This window comes from Sceloporus occidentalis, unplaced genomic scaffold, assembly GCF_023333645.1.
Source record: "Sceloporus occidentalis isolate IW3139 unplaced genomic scaffold, rSceOcc1.0.p SCAF_2, whole genome shotgun sequence".
NCBI lineage: Eukaryota > Metazoa > Chordata > Lepidosauria > Squamata > Phrynosomatidae > Sceloporus > Sceloporus occidentalis.
Genome location: NW_028316982.1, coordinates 109,730,088 through 109,753,398, shown reverse-complemented (window position 1 = coordinate 109,753,398; position 23,311 = coordinate 109,730,088). Strand labels below are relative to the sequence as shown.

The 23,311-nt window shown below is 40.5% G+C and overlaps 1 long non-coding RNA gene across 1 annotated transcript in view; it reads right to left on the bottom strand.

Annotated features, from left to right (window-relative positions):
• Window positions 1-6,115: 6,115 nt before the first annotated feature.
• The window catches only part of LOC149318854 (uncharacterized), a 61,309-nt gene continuing 44,113 nt past the window's right edge, over window positions 6,116-23,311 (bottom strand). The window contains exons 3-4 of the long non-coding RNA XR_016279830.1: window positions 9,257-9,372; window positions 6,116-6,890 (exon numbers count right to left, since the gene is read on the bottom strand). This is a non-coding gene — a long non-coding RNA (uncharacterized LOC149318854). The remainder of the gene's footprint in view (window positions 6,891-9,256; window positions 9,373-23,311) is intronic.

The window sequence follows — 23,311 nt, the reverse complement described above, 5'->3', positions numbered from 1 at the left end:
TCAAATGCCAAAATCGTAAACTTATTTGCTGCAAACTACAGTTGTAATACAGCGAGAAAAATAAACATCTTTAGTAATTTTTTTAAAAAAAATAATGTAATAAATTGCTGTGTTGCCTTTGGATGTCACATATTGTACTTCAAGAGGCACCTGCTAAGCAAATTTAGGGAAAAACACCATGAAAGATTATTTAACTTACTTGGAGGCAGAAAACTCTGGATGGAGATAATCTGAAATAATGTATTCTTCCTGGAGTGCAAAGAGACCAGATATAGAGGCTTATATAAATGATCACTGGGCTGAAACAGATGACCTATAGGGGGAGCTTGATGCCACCCCTTTGAGTACTAGATCAGGGCTCTGGCAACCACAAACCATGACCCTGATCCAGCTTCTTTCCAGTGCACAAAGAAAATGCTGCTCCTTATTGCACTGGAAAAGGGTGCCCTTTCCACCACGGCCACAGCTTTTTGGCACTCTTGCAGTGTGTGGCATCTAAAAACTGTGTGCTCCTGGAGCGCTGAAACACTGCCACTGTGTAAATGACTGGGCGGCTTCATGGAGGCTTCCTGCTGGCTTGGGGGCATGCGTCATACATACACCACATCCTCAAGCCTCTGGGAAGCTGGCTTGATTCTAACAAAAATTGCTGGCACATCATCTGATAGAGAAGGAGGGCATGATTTCTATTCTTCATATTCAACTTCCATTTTTGGATCCATAATATAACACCTAAATGTCCATTCAAACTATGCTGCTGAATAGCCAAGGGCATTGGCCATTTCTAAATTTGATAACTTCTCCTTCAGCACACTTAGGTCCAAAACACACTGCAGAAATAATCCAGTTTGAGACCACTTTAACTGCCCTGACTCAGTGCTAGGAAACCATGAGACCAGCACAGATAAAAGAGAGATACAGAATAAAAGAGGGTAATGGTAAAAACAAGGTAAAGGCTAGGTAAAAACAGGTTAAAAACAGTATTTAAAATATCTGCTTAAAATTCAGTTGGCAGGGCAAGATTAATACTAGCCTACTTCAGAGCTCATTGCCTGATGGATTTTAACTGCAGCTGCACAAAATCTGGCAATATTATCCGGATTAGTGCCTGAAAGCAGAAAAGAAGTGTAAAATTGACTGGTGTGTCCTTGATGTTTATACAATAGAGGTGAAATAAGGCTGAGGTGGCTGTCCCTGTAGTATGAGCACTGAAGTAGTACGTGCTCTGTTGTCTCTATTTGGCCAGAGTCACAGGGGCATAGTCTGTCTCTGAAGGGGATCTTCTTATATCAACCTTCAGGAACAGCTGAAAGAAGGGCATGGCATCGTGCCAAACTAAAAGCTCTCCAGTGTTTAGGTACTTCAAGTTTTGCCAAAAATGACATAGGTGATGACAAGAACCTGTTGTAGTCACTAACAACAAAAGTTGGGGTGCTAGGTAGGTATAGCTGTTGCTCCATATCATCTATTGTTTCATGGTTGCTTTAGCCTTTTCATATCCCGTGCTGGGCAAAAGATCTAGAGAGAAACCCACTGAAGAAATTTTAGTCATCACCATCTGTTTCCATGTAGACTAGAATTCATCAGTCAAAGTAAACGGAGCAGGGCCGTTGGGAAAGAAGGGCACTCTGAGCAGTAGCTGAGTTTAGTTGCCCACATTCTGGCCTCCATTTTCATAAAGCATAACTCCAGTTTCAGAATTGAATTAGAGACACACTTTGGAGCTTGGAATACTGATCTTAGAAATTTGGATTGCACAAGTTCTAACGGTGCAGAGTTGGGGAGGGGTCCCAGCTGGGATCCATAAAACAGTTGTGCAACATGCAGCATACGAATAATATAGCAGATGTAAAGTCGAAGGCTTTCATGGTCGGCATCTATCGTTTTTTTGGATTTTTCGGGCTATGTGGCCATGTTCTAGCAGAGTTTCTTTCTGATATAAATTCAGCTGATATACATACCTAAATTTCAGATGGTGTTTTGAAGGATGGCAAAAAGAATATTCTTTATAAATGCTGGCGAAACGTCAGAAAGAAACTCTGCTAAAACATGGCCACATAGCCCGAAAAACCCACAAAAAACTATATATAGCAGACACTGGTCAGCTGAGGAAGCCTCCAGTTTTTCCCATACTTTGCTTCTAGACTCAGAGTCAAAAGCTGCTTTAAAGTCTATAACTTAACTCATCTCCCCTCGATTGTTAAAAAAAAACCCAGATTTTTCCCCACAGTGTACTATTTTGGATTTTGGACTGACTCCAAGTTGCTCTGAACTCTGATTTAGCTCCGGCACTTCTGTTTAACCTCTGGTCTCCGAACGGCTGTGTCTTAACCCCCCGTTCACCACGCTATTGGATTCCCGGAGAAAGTCTACTATAGAGTAAGTATCATCGTTAGTACTGCCTAGAACTATTCCACCTTTTCCCACTAATTTCCCTAGCTCTGAATGAATGTGTGTGTTTTGTGTTGCTGTGTGATTTCCCCCTTTTAATAAATATTTAACCCTAATTGAAGGATCCTGTCCCTCTGCTGCTTTTCTTACGAATTATTCGGTCCCCCAGAATACAAATTGGGAAGCGATTTTGCTGGGCACTTGTGGACCACCCCCTTTCAATTCTGAGCTAATTAAAAATTCCCCTAATTAGAACCTTCGCTACACCACCACCAACCTCCACTTCTCCACTGCCTTGCTTCCCTCTGGCAAAAGAGCCACAGTTGTGGAGAAGCCTGAATGAGAAGCCCTGCCATTCGTCCCCCTGCCCTCTCCACCCACTGCCTCATTTACGTGGCCACCTTCCCCCACAGTACCCCTTTCTGGGTCTGGCCGGGTGATAGGCAGGCAGTGGGAGGGAGGAGTTGGTAGGATAGGTAGACTGCCTCTGTCACCCCCTCTCCCAGCTGCCCTTTCTAGATCTGACCAGATGGCAGCTGGGTGGTTGGGAAGCAGGCAAGAGATGGAGGAAAAGCAGGGTGGGGCAGTCTATCACTGTGCTTCCCCGCCAGCCCTTTCTGGGCACCTGGACTATGTGACACCAACCCTAATGATGTTACTGAGTCAGAAAGAGTAGAATCAGGAGTCATTACATTCATATCACTTGGTACAAATATCAGGTCTTCGATTCTATACATGTTATATTTACTGCTTCCTAACATCTTTTCAGATATAAAGTCAGCTGGTATATCTAAATTTCAGATGGTGTTTTGAAGGATGGCAAAAAGAATATTCTTTATTTATAAATGTAACAGAAGGAAACTAAAACTTTTTAAAATTACCCCCCACCCTCCTTTCACATATTTAAATTTAAATTTAATTTAATTTGCCAGTTTCTCTGGTATGGCCATTGTCCAAATTCTATTTAGACAATTGTGTTAGGTGAGTGTGTTTTGAGTTTTTCATCACTGAGCTTTTTCAGCCCAGGCTGAGCAGCTCTGTACTTTGCAAATTCCGCTATAGAACGTTAGCTGAAGTTCTTGTTGCTCTTCTCTGGCTGACAAATGAATGGATAGATATTGGGAGTGGGGGTGGTATGGTTCCAAAAATTTGGATGACAGCTTGAAGGTAATATAAAAAGAACTGTTGTATGTGGATTCAGTAAGTTGCTGTTGTCTAATTCAGGCCTGGTCCGTTGAGATACAGAACTAGAAGAAAGTCATAGGTTCAGGTCTCAGTATATACAGTGTTCAAATATACTGAAAGACACATATTGGTGAGATTAGCCGAGCTGTATCTTACAACTAAGAAGAGTCATTATAAAAAAATTAATCTTTATTAAATTTCAACATGTAAAACCTGCCATACATATACCATCCATCCATTTATCCATATAATTATTACACAAGTCATATCAAATCCTTAGCATTACATTATCCAGTCAACCAATTACATATAGGCTATATCTTTCAGTTAGAAAAGAAGACAAATACATACCATCAAATCCACAATTCATTTTCAAATACATCCCTTTCAAACCCTTCCTAAACCATCTATGCTTTCTTCATCTTTATCAACTCTCAATTCTATCTCTTCCAGTTCAAACACCTCCCAACACTCCCAGCCCTTCTATCTTTCTTACATATTTCTTATTTATCCTTTTACCCCCTCTTTCTATCTCTCTCTTCTTCTTCAACCATGAAGAGTTATTTTGATGAGTTGATTGGTTAATGTTGAATCCTGCAAGATTTAAATAAGCTCCTTAATACCATATTTCAAGTCCAGCATTCTTCATTGATGGATCATGATCAAACAGAACATTTGGGTCTTACGTATTGTCTGCTAAAATAAAACAACCCTTTTCATGATGAATATTTGTCTATAGCATTTCTGCTGTATGGCTGCCTAACATGTAGCACCATGAATGTAGAAAATCTCCTTCTGGTTTGTGTGTCATCTGCTTCTCTGCAAGTGGCATGTTGCTTATCTTTTCCCCTCCCTATGAATTATTTGCAAACATATCAAGAGGAATAAATATCAAAATGTATCTTGAAGAGGCCCTGTCTCTATTCCAACTGCCACTCTTGTGGCCTCAAAGCAAGAGAAGAACAGCCAGAAAGCACAATCATGTGTAGGCCCAGCAGTTTATGAAAGGCCCTCCAGCCAACTCAATTGCCAACACTTTGACCTTGGAGGGAGAGAAGGTCAGACAGCACAGCTCCAATATGCCTAGGCTCAGAAGCAGATGAAAGGCCCTCCCTCATCCTAACCATCATTGCCCTGGCCTCAGAGTGAGAGAAGAACAGACAGACACAACTCTATCATTTGTAGACCCAACCCAACTACTACCACTGTGGCTTTGGAAGGACAAAAGATCAGGCAGGCACATCTCCATTATTATAGGCCCAGCAGCTAATAGAAGGTCCTTCCTCCATCCCAGCTATCACTGCTGTTGACCAAAAACAGGTAGGCACAACTCCACCATGCTTAGGCCCAGAAGCATATGAAAGGGTTTCCTCTGTCCCAACTATTGATGTTGTGGCCTTGAAAGGAGAGAACAGGCAGGTATAGTTCCATCATGCCTTGGCCCAGCAAATGATAAAGACCTCTTTCCATTGCAATTCCACTACTGTGGTCTCTGGGGGAGAGACGAACAGGTCTGCACAGCACCATTGTGTCTTGGCTCCAGCAGCTGAGGAAAGCTCCTTCCTCCAACCCAACTGCTAGTGCTGTGGCCTCAAGGGGGAAAACGATATGTAGGTATCTGATGGACTTAATCCCTTCCCTCACTGCCATCCCCTTAACCTTGTTTATCATGTCTTTTTAGATTGTAAGTCTGAAGGCTGGGAACTGTCAAGTTAACAATTATAAACCACACATGTAAAGATCCATGTATGTTATGGGGCTATATAAGTGAAAAATAATCATCACCACCAGCAGCAACTACATCCTTGGAAGCATTCACTCTCTTAATTCTTGGAGGCTATTAGAAGGAGAAGCTGGTAATAAGGTTCTCATCTTTATTTTCAAAATCTGTCATGCTCTTGCACCTTTTCCCTTATTTTTCCACATTCACATCACAATACTTTCCTGCCTTGGACCTTTTCTTAACCAGTTCCACCAACTCCAGCTGTCAGAAGGTCTTGTGCTTCCTGAAACAATTTCTCCTTTTCCTCCTTGCTGCTCCTTAGGTCTAAAATTGCTACTTTCATATATGTCTACTTGAGCTTGCTTCCTCTCTTCCTTGAATCCTTCCAAAATTTCTTGAAAATCATTCCTGTTTAGAATGTTACATATAAATGAAATAACCCAAATGCTGAATGGTCAAAATAATGAGATGGAATAGGTACAGAGATAAGTCGATTAGTCTGTACTAAGTGCCACTGAGGTTTAAAGTCACATTTAAAATTGTCAGGACAAACAAATATGCAATGAACCCCCCTCCATTTTTGAAAATATAATATATAATTATTTGTTTCCAGTTCTGCGTAAAACAAAACATTCAAGTGTCTTGGTAAGCAGTGACCAAATGTAAAGTGAAACAGATTTTTATTTTTATTAAAGACAAAGCTATATATTAATTTTGGACATTTTAATTGTTAATAATGTTAACCGAAAACAGTTTGAGTGGTGCTACCAATTAGTTAGAATATAACACAGTACTGAATGGTTCTATAAGATGTTTGCCAAGTTACAAATGAATCAAAGAAAGTTATGTTGTTCCACAAGAAATTTTCTTAAATCTACAGCCTGGCAATAATTTTAGCATGACAGACTAAATATGCAAGCAAAATAAATTAGATAATATCCAATCAAATTCAGTGCAAAAGAGAGACTAAATCTAGGGAGGTATAAAAATGGATGTTATGCCTTGAACACCCTAGTTTGGCAGGAAAATATTTGGATGGCCTCAGCAGGAAGCATTTTCAAAAGGTACTTGCAGGGATTTCTTTTTTAAAATATGTCTCCAAATCTTACAAATATGTACTTTCAAGGTCCTCAGATCCCTTCACCAGAAATTAGGTGGTGGGAACAAGAGAGATAAAAGACTGATTTGAATAAGAAATCGTTATGTTGGCAGAGCCAGCATCTTAAAAGAGAATCAGGAAGGCAGTGCTTCATATCTATATACCATTGTAATTAAACCTAAGAGCTTATGTAATTGAAATAATAATATATTTCCCCCTCTTTACATTCCCCTCCATTTCCCTCTCTTCCCCTGTTGCTTCTTTTGTGTCAGTTTCTTGATTGTAAGCCTTTGGGGCTTGTGAACAATAACGTAACAGTTGGCAACAGTAAGAGCAAGAGTGACATAGTACATTTAGCATTCTATCGTCTATTGCATAGCTGCATTTATATCTGCACTAATGAACACTGATAAAAGCCATCTAGCCCTTTGTATCTCGGTCCTGTTGCTGCTGTGACTCAGGCCTGTACTTGTCTTCAGACTTCATTAGCACCTGAAGGAAGGTCAAAGGAACAAAACAGATTCAAATCAATTGCTTCCTCTCTTGATGAAACAAGCCATCTTCAAAACATTTGGATAGCCAAGAATTTGATGTTTTCCATTCAATGATTTATTGGGTAAAATGTGAACTAATTTAGCATAGGGTGAATGATGTGCTAGAGCAAAGAAAGTGAGCAAACATTATAAAATATTCCAACAATGTTCTCTTTTATCACTTCATTCAGATCAATTTTGATTATCCACGAAAGAAGCTCAGAATATCCATGGACTAGAACCATATAGTTGCTGTTATGTTGTCTTTAAGTAATTCATGTTGTCTTTCAGAAAGTTTTATTGTTCTTACTAAGGTTTTTGTGTAAATCTACCCTCTTAAAAAGCAAATGCTTGTTTTGTGTTTCTGAAATGTAGTGAAATCAGGGTGGCCAGGTTTCAAGGCGCTGACTGAGGTCTCAGGGACTCGATGTGCTATTCTGGTTTTTGACAAAGGTGGACAGATCTCAGGGAAAGGGCACAGGAGGGGGAAGAGGAGGTGGTTTGATTTTTGCATGTGAAATAACTTTTAAAGCCAAGACACACATATTCTCCCAGTGTGCACCAGGGTCTTCTGGCTTAGAGAAAACATGTTTGTAAATTTATTGAGCTTTTCTATCATCTGTACTCCTAATACAGGAATTCATGTCCTCCTCCCCAGGCCAACATGCTGGCTGGGGATGGGCTTCTGCTGGCCTCTTGGGTAGAGGCCAACAACCAGTGGAAAGTGGTGCACTCATGCTCTGCAGGAGGAGGCGGGGGGGATAAGAGTAAAAGCTTTTTAAGCAGGTGCCTCCCCCCATCTCCCTCTTTGCCATTTGTTGTCTCACCCTTCCACCTCTATGTGAGTGTGAGTATAGTGGTCAATTCGGGGCCAAGTAGGATTTTTTCTTCCTTTCCAAGGGTTTTTTTTTTTTTTTTTTTTTGCCCACCCCACACTATTGTTTGGGGACATTGATAGTTGGCTGAGGTGCGGCCATAAATAGGTGGTCATTTGACTGTTGGTGGAGGGAGATGTAGTATTCAGGTGAAGCCCTATGACACCTTCTTTGGGTGAAGGGTAGGCCTCCAAAACTGTCTCATTATGCTGTGTGTGTGACTAAAGGGACAAGGACAGAGACCTTTCTTGGGGCTGACCTGGGATATAAACCCTCACTCAAGTCTTATACCAAGTCATCTCCAAGGAAGGTCTCTTCTTTGCTTTCCTCACTCACTAAAACTTGAGTGAGGAAAGCTTAGATTAGCATTCCAGCTGCAAGATGGCTGGGGAACAATCCAACTATGAATTATCCCTGGGGCTTAGGTGTTTCAACCAGGGGAAGTTGTGGAGATGGTGTGCAGAATAGACTGCCTGCCACAGCTGCTCCCGCACCAGGCTGCTCCCCCCATTTTGCAGATTTCAAGAAAAATAGTTAAATAGGTTAATTTAAATAAAGTGGCACATTTTACAACCCATGTTTCTGCCTGTGGTCTCATTATTTCCAAAGGGACAGAGGAGAGTTAGTGGGTGCATGCACTGGGACTCATTATGTTGAGAAAGGCAGGGAAGAATGCCCAAATTGTAACTCTATCTGGGGATATAAATCTTTGCAAATTCCTTTTTTTTAAAAGGCAAGAACAATAAATCACTGCAGTGGCTTTCCAATATAATTGTTGTAGAAGCAATAGTGATATCAGTATGTGGCACCAATTGAGATCAAATAGCATACAGCTGTCCCTCCATATCTTTCTAGTTTTATCCACAGAGTCAGTCATCCATAGCTCAAAATATTTTTTAATTCCAAAAAGCAAACCTTGATTTTGCCATTTGATATAAGTGGAGCAATTTTATTATGCCAATGTATTTAATTGGACTTGAGCATCCATGGATTTTGGTATCCATAGGGCAGTCCTGGAACCAAATCCCAGGAGATACCAAAGTTCCACTGTAGTTACATCACAACAAGGTGCCTCTCAGCCAGTGGAAGGATGCAGAAAGGTGTCCTGCACTGTGTGACACCCCAGGAGAGGGGTGATAACTGATCGGGCCCTCCCTGCTACACATTGTCCCTGAGAGCCCTTGTGAGCTCCCTGTCCCTGTGTGCCATTCTTGCACACTCCCTGTTCTTGCACAATGTTCTCAAGTGCTCCCAATCCCAGAGTACTGTTCCTGTGCACTCCCCCTTGAGCTGACCCCATGTATTCCCCAAATATGCTATCCACATGTGCTCCCCTGTGTGCTTTCCCCATGCACTCTCCATCCCCACATGCACCATCCCTGAGAAGCCCTCATCAGGAAAAGAACAAGGTGGTACAGGAGGGAGCATGCACCACCCCCAGAAGCCTCACCTCATGCATCGGTTTACACCAGGTGCAGGGACACCACTGCTCTTGGGGTAGTGCAGGTTTTCCTTCTGTCTCACATGGGAGGGCATATACTTCAATTTTAATGCTAGAAACTCTGGCTACATCAACAGAAAAAGAAAAACAGAAGAATTAGTTTGTGAAGAAGGGTCTTCCCAAAATTTGTCAGCTGAACAAATTAAAAAACCTTTTTATAACAACAGCATGTCATAACATACATTTTATTCCACAAGAACATCAGAGTACATCTCCAATTTTCCACCATAAGAGGACCAGCCTTGATATATTAGTAGTGAAGAGAGTACTGAAATGCATGTTAAAAGCTCAATGGTCCTGTGTTTTGGAGAGTGTTCACAATTCTAGTGGTTTCTGCTGAAGGGTATGTATGTTTCTGATATGAAAAGTATTGTATTCCTATATGCTTTTATAGAATGTAGTTAACTTAGTGTTGTTTTCTTTTTTAAATACCTATAACATATATGTATTTGTGTTTGTTGTTTTTAGCCCCTGAAAAGGTCTTTTCTCATATAGGCTGAAACATGTTGGGCTATCTTAAAAGGAATAAACAACTGAAAATTTTAGAGCATGTGGAGCTTGTGTGCTTCTTGATATCTTAGGTTAAGATATTTCCTGGTTTTCTTTTTTCCATATAAAAGCTATAGCTAAGATTATGTATTATACAGAAAAGCTGCATGTAGAACAAGTGATATAAAATCATTCTGTGAATAGATGTGTGAGTGTGTGTGTGTCTGTGTGTATTGCTCAAACTTTGATTTTGTAATTTTCCTTTTATAAATTTCAGATTAATTTAGCAACAGTCTCCCTTGAGTTCTGCATCAATTTAAAATATCATCTATTGATCTGAAGCTTGAGGCATGCTATTTTAGACAGGACTTGGTTCATTCATATACAGGAATAATTCCAAGATATAGTGCACTGTCTTCAGAAAAGACTGAAAAAGTAATGGGGGGATCATGAAAGAAAATGTGTGGGAGTTTCCAAGGGTGGATTTGAGAGAAATTTCCATATGCAATAGGACAAACCATATGGGTAAATTGGTGTTTGTTGTTGCAAATACTTTGAGGTTAATCTGTTTTCTAAACAAGATTCTTTTTAATCTATTGGGCCAAATATTCCCCTCCTCATCCACACACAGAATACAGGAGGGTGGGGACCTTTCATATATAAAGTTAGATTCTCCCATAGCAAATTGTGTGTTTGTATGAAAATTGAGACTCAGCTAATATTTATCCCTGCCACTTCCAGCCAGAAACAATTTTATTGGGATTCCTGAAATAGGTAGCAGCCTTATGGTGCTACTCTTTCCATTCTAAATGCAACAGAAACCAGTTTCCCCAACAAAGGAATTTCTACATAACTTTCCTGGTTTTGGTTATATTATTCAATATTTTGTACAAAGAGACATTTTGTTGTAAGCATTTGCCAGATTTTATCATCCTGTAAATAAGTGGTTTACCAAAGCTCCTGATCCAAAAGGGCACTTTGTGGCCTTCAGTTTGATCTGCCTCTTTTAAAAGTGAATTAAGCTTGAATATTTTGTAATATCTGTGCAAACCCTTTTATGAGCTGTTTATGTAACATGCTGATGGTCGTCAGAAGCAGTATTGCATGTTGGCTGGATATTTATCAAAGCAATATTAATTTGTAGTTGTCAATCACAGGCACCAGATGTGCCTAGATTTTGAAATTCATTGACAAGCTAAAGTAACTGACATTTAAATTGCTGTCACTCTCAGATACAAACAGTCAAACCAAAAGCTAAAATATGACATTTACTTCTAATCTTGGTTGCTAATGTGTACATGGGGTCGGGGGTGAGGAGCAAAAATTTACTACCGTTAAAAAAGAATTCCTGTATTAATATGTATTTCACATGGATATTATTATGTTTAAATAAATGTTAAAAGGCAGGATAGATAGCCACTGGATCATTCGGGGAAATGTTTGTTTAGATGTACATATGATTCATGACATTTAATATATTATTAACTTTCATATGTATATGGAGCTTTCTGAGGGCAAAGCATTTTTCATAACAATATTTTCCTTCACAAATAATCTAATGCAGATTTTTGGGCTACTTTTGGGCACTCAAACTGTTATTTTTTAATCAAGTCCAGACTAAATGTTATTTGCAAAGCCATGTGCATCAATATCTGGATTACTACTTTTGTATGGAAATGCTGCCTTCCAGGTTAAGATCTGGATGGCTTGTCTCTCCTATATTTCAAATAGCCTCTGCAAGAGACTTTGGCGGGATACAAAGTGCCGCTTTGCGGCGCTTCCCCGCCGCCGCCGTTTGCTCCGCGCGGGAGCTGCAGCAGCCAAACCGCGCGGCTCCCGCGCGGAGCAAAAAAGAAGCTCCATTTCGGAGCTTCTTTTTGCGGCGCCTCTATGACGTCGCGAGGCGCCGCTGGCACATTCGCGACGTCATAGGCGCCGTGACACGTCTGGACGCTATGCGTCCAGTACATAAAGATGGCGGCGCCCATGTGGAAGGGGCGCCGCCATCTTGTACGTATAGGATACGTACTAGGGTTAGGGGTGTGTGGAAGCACCGCCCCTTCCTAACCCTAGTACGTATCCTATACGTACTATATGGCGGTTTGTATCCCGCCTTTGTATTTTGAAGAGTGCACTTTCTCCCATTAAATTATCCAATTGAGGTGGGAGAAGCCATTAAGGAATCCTTTTGAGCACAGGAACAAAAGGCAGAGGAAAGGGTCATGTTTGTGTTCTCCCTGCCACCAGTTGTGTTCCCTGTTAGTAGGCAGGTAGAGGTTTTTGCATCAGGAGGAAGATGCTAAGGGAGAGTATCTGTCCACTGGCCACTTTTGTTTTATTTTTATGCCACATTTCTCCTAAGTGAAGTCAAGGCTGCTCACAAAACCAGTTTTTCAAAAACAGTACCATTTTAAAACACAATTAAAAACATCAGATCAATATAACCAGTTAAAATATAAAATCATTAAAAACATACAAAGGCAAACGTGTAAAACCTGCAGGAACTCTAAGATCATCAAGGAAAAGCATTCTCTCAGTCCCACCCTCATCACTGGCTCACTTGGTGAGGACACGAGAATGACTCTTCTCCATGGCTGTTCCCACCCTCTGGGACTCTCTTCTGCACCCTCATTTTGCACCCTCCAGCTTTCCTCTTCTGAAAAACAGAAATATGCATGACAGAGTACTGTCATTCACCCTTTATACTAGTCCATGCCTTCAGTGGAAGACAATATTAGAGCCTGAACAGACAGGCCAAAATAAAGCTGCTTCAGGTCACTTTGGAGTGTCCTAAGGACTGGAGCACAGCTTCGGCACAGCTTTTGGCCTCTTAAGATGCATGTGCCATTTAAACAACATACCTCCAAAGTGACCTGAAGCAGCTTTATTTTGGCCTGTCTGTTTGGGCCCTTACTTTTGTCAGTGCTGAAGTAAAATCCAGCTGCCAGTACTGTATACATGCACCAAACTTCTTGTTCTTTGCTTCAGGCAGCAAAATGTCTTGGACAGGCTCAGCATACTTTTGCACATAGTGCACATAGCTGTAATGTCATGTTATAAATGGGAAGAGGGAAGATGGGTTTCTAATTAATATCTGGTGGGAAATGGTTTGGATTACAGGACAGTATATGGTAACAGAGAGGTAAAGAGCTGTGACAGCAGAAATAATAAGGCCTATTTAGTCTAGAGATGTAAACCCTTGTCTAGGATGGACAAATTGAGGCCCATGAACTTCATTCAGTCCTGGAGCCCACTACTGTGAGTTCTAAAGCTGCCTCCTGATTACTCCCCTAAAGCTACAACCTTCAATTTCTTTCAAAAAGAAAACAAGTGTATTGTGCCCACAAACAATAATGAAACCTCCCAAAGATGTAAAAATGCTCTTATCCCATTTTCACAAGTATGCCAGCACCCCACATTACCACCAAATACTTTCTTTGTTCTGTCTCTCTCAAAATGGCAACCGTATGTGATACAACATCATGTACTATAAACACTTTGAGAGTTACTGTAGAGGAAAACAGGTATTTGTCTTTTGTTGGGAGACACAGTACAACACTCCCCCCCACCCCCATCAGTTATCTACTGCTGATCGGAATGGAGGTGGGAGTTTAAATGTATGAACGTCTGTACCAATGCAAAGCAAATAACTCAGTTCATTTGTTTATTAAAAAAATTCCAAACTCCACACATTTCTTCATACATGTGATGGAAATAAGTGTATGTGTGTGTGTGTGTGTGTACACACACACACACACACACACACACACACACACACACACTAAAAAGCAAATTGATAAACTTGTTACTCCCTACTGAGGAACCTAGTGCAGTTCCTCAGATGGTGATAGAGCAGCCCATAAATAAGTTTCATGCATGTCTGTCTTTGAACATAAAGCTACAATTGTGATACATATTGTTCCCCAACTCCAGGCAAAATGCAAATAAATAAATAAATAAATAAATAAATAAACAAATAAACAAATAAATAAAAATAAAAGTGTGACATTTATATCTAAAAGTGTAGCAGTAAGGCCTGTCCTTGAATTGTACTTTCTCCAGTGGGGAATCTTTAGGAGAGCAAACACATCTCTCTTTGCATAATAATACGATCTTGAATTGCCTGTTGCTATTCTGTTGTCAGAAGAAGAGGAGAAAAAAGAGGGTGAGGAGAGAACCATGATGATTTGTAATGACTTGGACACATAAGGAACAGAGTCTTTTTCAGACTTGCCTAATTGGAAGATGAAACCTTTGGTGGGACACATGACGCTCATTTCATTCAATTTACAAAGATGGCGATAACATTAGATATCTCTGCATCTAAGAGAATAACTTGCAAATTTATTTTCTGGTTTCAAATCAGTGTGTCAATTATGTCTGCTAACAAAAAAAGGGAATAAAAGGAAAGGGGTGGAGGAAATAATAAGCTAACTCTCAACACTGTTTTTGACAATAAGTCATAACAAAAAAAGGATAAAAGAACAACAGACTGATGTTGTAAGAGTTGGCAACACAAAGGGAATCATTCTAGACTTAAGATGTGAAAAAAATCTCTAACTTGCTCTCGATTCCTATCCTTTTTCAAATTAGGTTGACATAATTTGCTTTTTGCTTTTTCCAAAGCAAAGGAGAACAATGCCAAAGAACCTAGAAATTTCTGGCAGGCATAACTATTTGTACTCCCGTTCAAGGATTTATGGATGAGGAGGGAACTACTCTGCTGCTCAATGTATGGGGGAAATGATTGGGTGTGAGCAGGGGAAAGAAAATGTGTATATGTCCAAAAAGGATGCAAAGGCAAGAGTTAAGGAACAGTATTTACTCATAAAAAAAGGAACCATACCTTTTTCTAAGTAGAATGGTGAAAGGCAAGAGTTTATTGTTGTATGGAATGCATTGGTTGTAATCCCGCTTCGATCCGTCAGGAGAGGCAGGAAAATACAAATACATATTATTATTATTATTAAAAGAAGCACTGACCCCCACTATTCTTGGTGCTCCTTTGAGAAGACGTGCCAAAGAGCCACCACTATTTTCTCACTCAGGTGGGTTACACACCGCCATTAAAGTACGTGCGAAGCGCGTACTAGGATTAGGGAGGTGCGATGCTTCTGCACCTCCCTAACCCTAATATGCGCTCCGCGCGTAAAAAATGACGGCGGCTGTTCCAGACGGCCGCCACCATGAGGACGTCACGGCCGCGCCGCCTCTATACGGGGCGGCGCGGACATTACGTCCTCGCTCCATGCCAGGGCGCCTAGTGCACCCTTAGCGCGGACTAGGAAGGAGCTCCATTTCGGAGCTCCTTCCTGGTTTGCGGCACCGCTTTGCGTCGCTGGGCACAGCCTTCAGACGACTGCGCCCAGCAAAGCAAGGGAGAAAGGGGCCAAGCGGCCCCTTTCTCCTCCTCCCCGCCGCCGTGGGGTGTCCTTGGGGCTTGAAGCCCCAAGGACACCCCTTTTCAGGCTGCGGGGAAGCGGCGTTTTGCCGCTTCCCCGCAGCCTGAAAAGCGGTGGATCAGGGCCTCAGCGGCTGCCGTTCTGGCAGCTGAGGCCCTGATACACCAGGGAAAGGGGCGGGTGCAGACCGCCCCAAATGGGCGGTCTGTAACCCGCCTCAGATATTCAAAAAAGGCCAGTGGTGGTGAGAGTAGAGAGGGGTCAGTGCTTCTTTTAGGTTCTCCTGGGACACACTAAGCTTTTGCCTTTCTCCACTTTACTCAGAGAAGGGGATGGCTCCTGTAATGACTGGGCCTCCAGTCATTGGAAGACTTCTGCCAGGTAATAAGAGTAGGTTGGAAGGGAGGCACATGCAAATAAGTAATGACATCACAGCTGACGGAAGGCTCACTTGACCAATCAGTGAGCAGGAGTGAGAGTTCTTCTGGAAGCTTCTAAGAGAAAAAGCCTTGGAGACCAGGTGACACTTGGAGAGAGAGGCAATCTTCCGCAGTTAGAGTATTCTACAGTGAGAATTCAAGGTGGGAATGTCTCCCTCGAATTAGTCTTACCGGTTACGAAAAGTGTAGCAAGAAGGCATAATTCAGGCAGATAGTCTATGCTAAGCTAAGGCCTGTAACTATATTTCAAATCCATCAAGGCCGGCATATTACATCAATATATCAGTTATGTGAGAATGTGTCAGATTAGGATGTTTAGGCCTTATTTATTATTTTTCTGGTTGCTTGCCTGAAATGAATACTTTTAGAATTACATATATTGTACCTGCAAGGCCCTTAGGATCTTGCATGATGTATATCGTTTTGTTTTGTTCTGTTTTGTTTAATTATAATGAATACTTCCTTAAAAGTATCTGCTACTTCGACACTCCTTTACCCATGTCCCAGCTCGGTTGATGCTTGAGAAGATTAGCAAAGAAAAAGAACTATAAGTCCTCAACAAGTCCCAGTGTATGTTAAGGGAAATCCAATACGAATTCACTGGGTGGTGGCAGCGTGATTTGAGGATCTCCAGAGGTCATCTTCAACTCTGAAAGGAGCAGGAACATAGACCAGGAGACTCAGGGAGAAGCTAAGGATCAGCTGGGACTAAGAGCCAAGGCAGGCCTGCTGTTTGGCTGCTTGGACCACAGGGTTATCATCACAGCTCCTTTTTTTTCTTTTTTTAAAATTTAGAGTTAATATTATACCTTAAGAGGCAAGGCATAGTTATTACATTGGCCTATAGATCCTGCCCTGGTGATGCTGTAGTTAAATGCTGGTACTGCAGCCACAACATTGTGAGATCCATCTCAGAGGGCTCTAGGCTGCCCCAGCCTTCCATCCTTTCATAGGTCAATAAAATGAATATCCAGCTTGTTGGGGGCAATTGCTTTATGGATTGTAAACTGCTTAGCGAGTGCATACTTCACTATGAAATGATATGGACTTGTAAATGTTATTGCTATTGCTATCAGTTGACCTAGTTTTTTGGAGTTGATTCTTTTGACTAACGTTTCTTGACTTGTACATGAATATATACAGTATGTGTGACTCTATGTGTATTATATTTCTCCAAAATGCACCACAGGCTTTGCATATCTGTGTATATCTGAAGCCAGGTCCAATACTTCTTGGGAGGTGCAAAATGGATACTCTGAGAATTATATTTTGAACAACCTTCTTTTCAATCTCTATCCAAGTCTCACTCATTGATCCAGTTTACGAGGAAGATCTGAGGGAATGTAAAAGTATATAGCTGCTTGTCCCTGGAGGAGGCAAAGAAAGGAGGCAGGTTAAATCAGAAAAAAATACACAGAGGAAGAGAGATATGAATGATGGATTCTTTAAAAACAGGGGGGGGGGATTGGGAGGGGGGTTATAGCCATCTCCCTCTGAGTCTCAAATGGAGCTGTGCAAAGTCTGATCCCTCACAGTATGGGATTGCCATCTAGCCATCGTTTGTCCATAATTTGAGGTTTCAAAGTAGGTAATTGAAGTTCTCACCCTCTGCTTCAGAGGCAATCCACTTGCCTGAGCTAAACTGTCCCAGCAGGGCCCATCACTCAAGCAGAGAAAGACACAGCAGGACGATTCATGCGGATAGTCCAGAACCCCAAGAGGCAAGAAAAAGAAGATGTTAAAACTGTATTTGTTGAAACAAGCTGGAATATTTTGGAGCATATCGCTCAGTGACCTGGGGACACTGAGCGAGGTATTAGTGGGATCAGAGGATGGCACTGCTTTAAAGGGCTAAAAAAAGGTTCCTTATGACCAATGTACTGGCTAACCAATTATGACCAACACACTAGCTTGGTCGCTACAGGTGTCCCTTTGCTGAGGTCACAAAGTAAGGAAAGGTATTGCTTGCTTGCCTTAAAATCCCTTGTTTCTAGTCTATGTTTTAACAAAGAAGATCAAAGATACCAGAATGCAGTTCTGTGCTTGGTTTTATAAAAGGGAATAGAATAAAAAGCCAAGAAATGTGGAGTTAATGGCTAGGTCCATTTTATATAAAATAAAGTTCACTTGATTTTATTCTGTCTCTAAATCCAGAGTAGAGGTTTGGGAGCATTTTAGGAATCTGCTTATCAAGACTGACCATTATTGGGCATGCTGGAAATCAATTGAGGGAGGATGACGTGGAAGCTAGCTGTTGAAAAAAAGATCAATACAGTAGCACATCCTTTGCTAGATCTGAGTTAACAAACGAAGTTTCATTTCTATACCCTCTCCAGATTCACTTCCCTCCTCTCCTTGCATTCATTTCCCATACAGAGTTAGGAGCTCTACATTCTTGGTTCACATACAACAATCCCCTGCAGCTGCTCACATTCAGGCTTACAACATTGCTACAAAGACCTAACTTTATCATGGCAGAGGGAGCTACAAGGTGTGACTCTGACACTTCCTCTCTGATAAAACAGTTAAGAAACACAGTTTTAAAGGTTGGAAGGATCTGCTCAAAAAATAACAACGTGGTCCTTTGCATTAAGTCCTTCACTGGTCCGCAAATTATTCACCAGACAGAAAGAAATATTAAAATGTCCCCAGCTATCTGTCACCCATCTTGACTATTTTGGTTACTCTTATCAAAGGACCTCACTGTGGGAACTTTGTCCAAAAGATGGTTCTTGCAGTTCCCGAGCTATGGTAGTTTTAGCAGTGTAACTGTGTTCCCCTTTTCTGCCGCTGAATGTGCTCTTACATACCATGTCGTGTTGTGATTTTGTTCCATTTAATTCAGCCAGTTTCTCTGGGGGTTTTCTTTTTTTAAAAAATCAGTTAACTTTGTAGAAAGTAATTATATTCTGCTCATTCTACACCAGCTGGTATTTACTTCATCCTCCATCAGGCATCAACAGAGCATAGTGCTGCAAGACAGAAATATTACTCTGGCAAGTATAAATATTTCATTTTTCACACTACAAATGCGTTGATGATTTATTAATTAGCCTAAAGGCCTGCTGCTTCTGAATAGCTGAGTAGGAAAATAATTCAGCTAGGATGGCTGAGAGAGCCTCTACCATGCCTGTCCATGGTGGGGAGAAAGGAATATTCTGACCAGTGGCATATCTGGAGGCTAGAAAATTCCTCCAGTAGACCAAGAACAGAATTGATCAAGATAAAACTTGGCCATTGCTATCTTTGAACCAGTTTCTGGAGATTTCTTGCAGGATTTCAAGCAGCAGGTGCTTTGCTTTATGGCCATTTGATACACGTCCTTTTTCAATTCTCTGTCTTCTGTAGGTATTGTGTTCAAACTGATGTAGATGCTACTCCCCCACTCCCGGGAAGGAGACACCATACAGTACTTGCCCCAGACAAATATTTAAAAGAACTGAGACTGAGTATGGCATCTTTGGAGGCTTGTTCCTTCAGACAGTTAGATACATTTGTGGCTCCTTCAATGGTAAAAAACAAGACTCCAGGAACAGATGATATTCCAATAGAACTGTTGACAGAGTCAACTCTAGTGCTTACCAACATATGTCAACAGATATGGGAAACAAAATGATGGCCAACAACAGATTAGACACAATCAATATACATCCCCATCCAAAAAACAAAAACAAAAAGAGACACAAGAGACTGCAGTAACTATAGAACCATAGCATTAATCTCTCATGTGAGCAAAATCATGCTCAAATTTCTGAAACATAGGCTCCAACCATACAAGGACAGAGAAATCCCAGAAGTCCAAGCAGGGTTCAGGAAAGGAAGAGGCACCAATGATCACATTGCAAATATACGATGGCTAATGCAGCTCACCAAGGAATTCGAAAAGAAAACCAGCATTTGTGTTAGAGACTATAGCAAAGCTGTTGACTGCATAGATCATGAAAGGCTATGGAATGTCCTTAAAGACATGGGAGTGCCAGCACATCTGATAATCCTGATGAGGAATCTGTACTCAGGACAAGAGGCTACTGTCAGGACAGAACACGGAGAAACAGAATGGTTCCCAATTGGTAAAAGAGTCAGACAAGGCTGCATCACCGTACCTATTCAACTTATATGCAGAACTTATTGTAAGGAAAGCAGGCTTGGACATGGAAGAGGGAGAAGTGAAAATAAAAGGAAGAAATATCAACAATCTGAAATATGCTGATGACACCATAATACTAGCAGAGAACCTCACAGACCTGGAACAACGACTAGGGAAGATCACAGAAGAAAGTGCAATGGCAGGCCTATTTTTGAACATAAAGAAAACAAAAAATAATGACCACAGAGAACTTACACACATTCAAACTAGACAACAAAGAAATAGAAATAGTAAAAGAGTTCTCATATCTGGGATCAAACATCTGGGATCACATCTAAATGTCTGAAGAAATTCTCAGTATGATTATATGTTTACATACATATATTTATTTTGTTTGATGACCAGGGTTTTTTTTTTAAAGGAGCAAGATAGAATAGATAAAAGACAAAGAAAAACATCAGAGTATAATATTAACAGTATGATTTGACGCTCAGAAACAACAGAAATGGGTATCATACAGAGAACTATATATCATGTCAATCCATTTTCCTACATCTCTAATATGTTCCTAAGCAGGGATAGAAAAAAATAGGTTGGATTCAATAACCTTGATAAAAGAATCCTTCTTATACCTCCAGAAAATTGTTGCAAAAAGAAATGCACCATGCCTTAAGAAGTCACACATTTGCAATGCTTACGAGGCATTTTGGAGGAATAAAGTGTATGCAAAACAATGCAGACATTACAAAGTGTGAACTGCTTATGAATGATATTTTTAAACAGATAGGATTATGCTACTAGTCACCTCATATATTTAAGGCAAGCGACATTTTTAGAAACTTACCTGCTGTCCAAAGATTAATCCAATCTTTACCATATGGACACTGTGTTATTTACTTTACATGGAGTATTAAATATTCTGTTTCCAGATGGCACATTTGATCTATCGTGTGATCAATTGTTCTAGTATGTATTTATATCTCACTTTATAGCTCCCAGAAGTTCTCACAGTGGATTACAAAGGTTCTTGGAATTCAATGGCTTTAAGAACTAGCACAGGATCATACATTACATAAGGCTAAATCCAAAGTTAGTCCTACCAAAAGTAGACCCATTACTGAAAAAAAAAAACCAGTTTAAAAAATTTGTCCCATTCATTTCAGTGAGTCTAATTTACATAAAACTAGGGATGAAAAGAATATACAATACATTCTCATCTGTAACAAGAGAAGTTACAACACATGAAGAATCTCCATCAAGAAAATGGCCAGTTCTAGTAGATTTTTCATATTTGGCAAGGGGGGAAATGGCAAAAAAAAAGTTTGTGCAAAATCCCAACATTTTCTCAAAGCACACATTTTATGTGCAAAACCCCGAGCATTGTTTTTGTTTGTTTGTTTGTTTTTTGCAAATTTCTTTTTTAAAAAGTCTTGACATCCCAAACCATAACAATAACAACAACATACTCATACACAGAAAAATGTGCTAAAATTTTCATAATCTTGTGAAATTGTGAAATTAACATTTGCATGCGAGAACAAAAGAAATGAATGTTGACATGCATGGATATGACAAATAGTGGATTTAGCTCATGTAGTTTCTTTCTTTTTTCTTTCTGAATTTAGCAGAATTGCTTGAGGGTGATAGCTAAGAGTTTATCACATGGGAGGAATTTCTCTTAATTTCGAATGAAAAGAAAGTGGGGCCAGAACACATTCATGTGAATTCGCTAGTTCAGCAAATTTACATGAATTCGAATTGCATTCGAACTGACTTCCCATTGCCTGAAAATAGCTTGCCATTGCCCGAAATTGCATGTGATCACCTCTCACACAATAATGTGAAACCCCATTATTGCATTCAGATTGCCATTGGATTATACTTCCAATTTCCCTTGTCTGATAACATTCCTAGAGAGAGACATAACCTGATGGAGGTAGCCGTTCAACAGAGTTGGTGGTGGCCCTGCTTTTCTGTTTTCCCTTTTCCTCAGCCTGATGTTAGCCATACAATTTGCCATGCATCTTTGCCTTATTTTATTATCTTGCCTACTCTAAATATAAGTTATAGCAAGAGCTTTGCAATTCCTTCATTTTACTACTTTGATTTGATCATGTCAATGCACATATTTGGCAATCTAGAGAAGCACCAATTCATGATAGCAGTAACCTTTTCAGTTCATAGCGAGAGTATTGTATGTGTCATTCTGAAGACAGAGAACTGATTGAAGGATAGCGGAAATGGCATAAGGCATGTGACGAGGCATTCTAGAACAAAGAAAGGCATTGGTACTAGTGTGGGAAAAATATACAATGAACGTATAGAAACTCTTAGATCAGTGATGGTGAACCTTTTAGGGGCCGAGTGCCCAAACTGCAACCCAAAACCCACTTATTTATTGCAAAGTGCCATGTCCCTCTGGCTTTCTAGTAACAAACTCTGGCAAACTCTGTGCTGGGGGGTGACGACAGGTGCCCACAGAGAGGGCTATGAGTGCCACCTCTGGCACGCGTGCCACAAGTTTGCCATCATTGTCTTAGATCATTTGGAAAAGCTGAAAGTGAACCAAGATGTCTCATTTCACATTAGTATTGTTCTTGGAAGCATCCTGCATCTCTAAGGAAACAAAAAAGCAACATTTTTTTTCTTTCAAAAGATTCCTATATCTCACTAACACTTCCCTGGTTATTGCTAAATTTAGCAAGATTATTGTGTCAAAATAATCACATAGTTTGATTTTCTAATCCAAAGAGCCATTGATATGCATAGCCATGTACATTTGCCATGTGTTGTCAGTAGCAGACTTATTATTTTTCCATGTTAATTGCAGTTGAAGTTGGTTAATTGATGGCGGGGGAACTGTGAGGGGGAAAATGCTTGTTTCCCCACTGCAATACACCCAGCACTTTTGCATTTAAAACAGGAAACAGAAATGTGAATACATGTCTTAACGTATCAACAGCAAGAACTGATTCAGTGGAAGTTGCCAGCTAGGTTCCCTAGGTCTGGCACTAGCCAATTAACCTTTGTTTAAAAAGAGTAGAGGTTCAAGTCTCAAAGCAAGAAAAAAAATTACAATTTTCTTCAATATTTCATATATTTGCAAACAATGAAGCTTCCAGATTCCCCTCATATGTACGCATGCACTTGTACCCTGGGATTTGTTGGCAGTCTCTCATACAAACATTAACCAGAGCTGACCCTGCTTAGCTTCCAATATCAAACACTATCTGGTACTTTAAGGCAGTTAGGCCTATCTAAACTAAAGTAGTTGAATTTAACTGGAGATACCAATAACAGTTACTGAAATTTGGGGTGTGGGGGATTTGGGACATGTATGTATTGTGTAAGGTCTGTGGAAATGCTTCCTGCAGTAAATCGGTGAGATCCTTTTGACGATTCAGGATTGTTTCAGTGTGCCATAGTTGTATGCATGCAAAGATTATTAAAAGCAATATTTGGTGCTCTGAAATGTGACCCTCTCTGCCGTCTATGTGAAGGTTAATTGGCTATTACTGTTCTTAAAGCTGGTAATTTTGTCCCATATTATTGTTGGCTGTTAGTTTAATTGTGAGCCACTGTAATA